Source organism: Nicotiana attenuata, chromosome 9 (genome assembly GCF_001879085.1).
Source record: "Nicotiana attenuata strain UT chromosome 9, NIATTr2, whole genome shotgun sequence".
NCBI lineage: Eukaryota > Viridiplantae > Streptophyta > Magnoliopsida > Solanales > Solanaceae > Nicotiana > Nicotiana attenuata.
Window position 1 is genome coordinate 6901441 of NC_031997.1, and position 4260 is coordinate 6905700.

At 43.4% G+C, this 4260-nt stretch overlaps 1 pseudogene; it reads right to left on the reverse strand.

Moving 5' to 3' along the window:
* On the reverse strand, window positions 258-1329 carry LOC109232823 (annotated as a pseudogene).

A 4260-nucleotide genomic window follows, 5' to 3' on the forward strand; every position in this document is an offset into this window, starting at 1 on the left:
GAATTTTGAGAATCCTTCTCAAAATTCTGCCCCAGTTACTTTACCGATTTCTGACTATCATACCCATGTGACGTCGGCTGGACTTGCTCCAGAATTTTGAGGGCCCTCCTCAAAATTCTGCCCCAGTTTCTGGTTCTGGGAAAATGAAGATTTTATTAAGATGTGACCGAACCCACAGGGCTGCCTACGTATCCCCTCTTAAACTGGAATCACGTCAAGCGTAGTTCAGTTACATCAGGTGAAAAAATGAAAACAATCTAAACATAGTATCTCTTGACTGCATCTGAATTGATAGGTTTTGGCCAAACTTCTCCGTCCATTTCTGCAAGTATGAGTGCTCCTCCTGTTAGTACCCTGTGAACCATGTAGGGTCCTTGCCAATTGGGTGAAAACTTTCCTTTGGCTTCATCTTGATGTGGGAAGATTCGCTTTAGCACCAGCTGCCCCGGTGTGAATTATCTTGGTTTGACGCTTTTGTTGAAAGCTCTAGACATTCTGTTATGATAAAGCTGACCATGACACAATGCATTCATCCTTTTTCCATCTATGAGGGCTAATTGCTCATAGTGGCTCCTTATCCATTCTGCATCACTGAGTTCGGCTTCTTGTATGATCCTTAAAGAAGGAATTTCTACCTCGGCGAGAATGACAACCTCGGTACCGTAAACCAACAAATAGGGAGTTGCCCCGGTTTATGTGCGAACTGTGGTACGATACCCCAATAAGGCAAATGGTAACTTCTCGTGCCATTGCTTGTGATTTTCTACCATTTTCCTTAGTATCTTCTTGATGTTCTTGTTGGCAGCTTCCACGGCTCCGTTCATTTGAGGCCTGTATGTTGTTGAATTTTGTGCTTTATTTTAAAAGTTTCACACATGACTTTCATTAGATCGCTGTTAAGATTGGCGGCATTATCAGTAATGATGGACTCGGGAACCCCGAACCGACAAACAATACGATCCCTTACAAAATCTGCGACGACTTTCTTGGTTACAACTTTGTAAGATGCAGCCTCTACCCATTTTGTGAAGTAATCGATGGCCACTAAAATGAACCTGTGCCCGTTTGAAGTAGTGGGCTCGATCGGACCGATGACATCCATTCCCCAAGCGGCAAAAGGCCAAGGTGCACTTGTTGCATTAAGCTCATTTGGTGGCACCCTTATCATGTCTGCATGTATCTGGCATTGGTGGCATTTCTGGACATACCAGATGCAATCTGTTTCCATAGTCATCCAAAAATATCCAGCTCTAAGTATCTTCTTGGCTAGAACAAAACCATTCATACGTGGACCGCAGGTTCCGGCATGTATTTCCTCGAGCAATTTGGAAGCTTCTTTGGCGTGAACACACCTTAATAGTCCTAGATCAGGTGTTCTCCTATACAAAATTCCTCCGCTTTGGAAGAAATGATTGGACAGCCTACGCAGTGTGCGTTTCTGAGTATGGTTCGCCTGCTCTAGGTATTCTCCTTTCGCCACATATTCCTTGATGTCGTGGAACCATGGATTTCCGTCTGTTTCTTCTTCAACGTGAGCACAATAAGCTGGCTGACTATGGATCCTTACTGGAATGGGATCGATGAAATTCTTATCTGGATGTTGTATCATGGACGACAAAGTAGCAGTGCGTCTGCGAACTCGTTCTGGATTCTTGGAACATGTTTGAATCCTATCTTCGTGAACCTCTTCATTAGTTCTTGCACATGGTACATGTATGGTAATATGTTGGTGTTTTTCGTAGCCCATTCTCCTTGAACCTGATGTACCAGAAGATCTGAATCACCAATTACCAGCAACTCTTGTATATTCATGTCGATGGCCAAATTGAGCCCCATGATGCAAGCCTCATATTCTGCCATGTTGTTGGTGCATGGAAACCTAAGCTTTGCAGATACCGGATAATGTTGTCCTGTTTCTGACACCAAGACCGCTCCAATACCCACTCCTTTGAAGTTTGCAGCTCCGTCGAAAAATATTTTCCAACAGTCGTAGGCTTCAGCAATGTCCTCTCCTACGAATGACACTTCTTGTCAGGAAAATACATCTTTAGTGGTTCGTACTCTCCTCCTACAGGATTTTTAGCAAGATGGTCTGCCAACGCTTGTCCTTTGACTGCCTTCTGAGTTACATAGATGATATCGAACTCACTCAGCAATATTTGCCATTTGGCTAACTTCCCAGTGGGCATAGGCTTCTGAAAGATGTACTTCAGAGGATCCATCCTTGATATGAGTATGTGGTATAGGCACAAAAATAATGCCTCAATTTCTGAGCTGTCCATGTCAAAGCGGAGTAAGTGCATTCTAGCAGATAGTACCGTGCTTCATAAGGTGTGAACTTCTTACTCAAGTAATATATGGCTCGCTCCTTTCTTCCTGTCTCATCATGTTGTCCCAAAACACAACCGAAAGCCCCATCTGGTACGGACAAATAGAGTAGCAAAGGTCCCAGGTTCCGGCGGGACTAGGACTGGTGGCGTGGACAGGTATTCCTTAATTCTGTCAAAAGCCTTTTGACAATCTTCAGTCTAGCTGGTCGCAGCATCCTTCCTCAATATTTTGAAGATGGGTTCACATATTACTGTGGACTGTGCTATGAAGCGGCTGATGTAATTGAGGCGTCCCAAGAAGCTCATCACGTCCCTCTTGCTCTTTGGTGGTAGTAGCTCTTGGATAGCTTTAACTTTTGACAGGTCAAACTCGATTCCTCGACGGCTAACGATAGGAATCCCAACAATTTTCCAGCCGGAACCCCGAATGCACATTTTGTGGGGTTCAGTTTTAAATTGTACCTCCGTAGCCTGTCAAAGAACTTTATTAACTCTGCTATGTGATCTGTAGCCCTCTTGGATTTGATGATGACGTCGTCAACATATACCTCTTTTTCATTGTGTATCATATCATGGAATATGGTCGTCATGGCCCTCATATAGGTTGCCCCAGCATTCTTCAGACCGAATGGCATCATTTTGTAGCAGTACCCCCCCCCCCCCCATGGTGTAATGAAAGCTGTTTTCTCTGCGTCTTCATCGTCCATCCAAATTTGATGCTAATCCGTGAAGCAATCTAAAAAGGATTGGAGCTCATGCTTGGCGCATGTCATGCCCCAACCTCGGGAGGCGCGACCGGCGCTCAATCGAGTGACCCCAACTGAGCAAGCCTTACCAAACACTACCTACCCAACTCAATACGCATAAGGGGACCATGCCTTCATTTATTCAACAAAGGAAGATAGTATATTCGACATTTTTAGTTCATTTTAGATCACAACATTAAACTGTAGATAAGTTAGTTTCCAAAGTTCCCATAGAGTTACAATTCATAGGCAACATAAGTTTAGAATTACAACATAGCTCGCACACCCATCCGACACCCACATCTGACCCACATATATGTCTACGGAGTCTAAGGATACAAAAGATAAATGTGACAACGCCGGCAACAAGGCCCCGGCTATACCTCAAAAGTGAAAGTCCAAAAAGGCAAGAGGTGTGCAATGTAGCCCCTTGAAGGAGAAAAGGGATCACCAAGATCTTTGAGAAGGAGAATGCTCCGCTACACACGATCGGCACTATCCGCTATGAAGCCACCTACATTCATTAAAAAAATGTAGCGCCCCCGGAAAAAGGGACTTTAGTACCATGGAATAGTACTAGTATGTATAACTAAACACCATTTTACTAGAAAGAACTACCGAGCAATGACAAGTAAATCACATAGGTGAATCAAATATGCAAATCATAGAATCATTCACATAATTCCCATAACTTAGTTTGGGGCATTTCTTTCATACGTTCATCACTGTTCTCGATACCACCGCTATCCTAAGCGGAGTCCGATCACGACCCGACCGGATAGGTTGCCTCATTGGAGGCATATATCTCAATCACTATTTCATTTCCCTTATCCGAAATTCAATATCAGCATATCACCACCATGTGTGTATCATGGTGTCCGATCACGGCTCGATCGGCTAGGCCGCCTTGCCTAGGCGTGGTTTCTTTCTCATTAATCATCTCACTTGAATCAATTATCTTTCATGTATCAATTCAATTCATGGGCACTTTTGGCCACACTTATCTCATCATTTTCCTTTTCAATATTCACCTTGCAAGTTATGATCATAGGCACATACGAAAGTAATTCAAGTTGCCAGCACATGTAAGTGTTCACATAGTTAGCATGAAAATTCTCAGTTTTGATCTTTGGCTTATAGCCCACGCATTTTAACATATGATTGTATACTTCATACTTTATTAA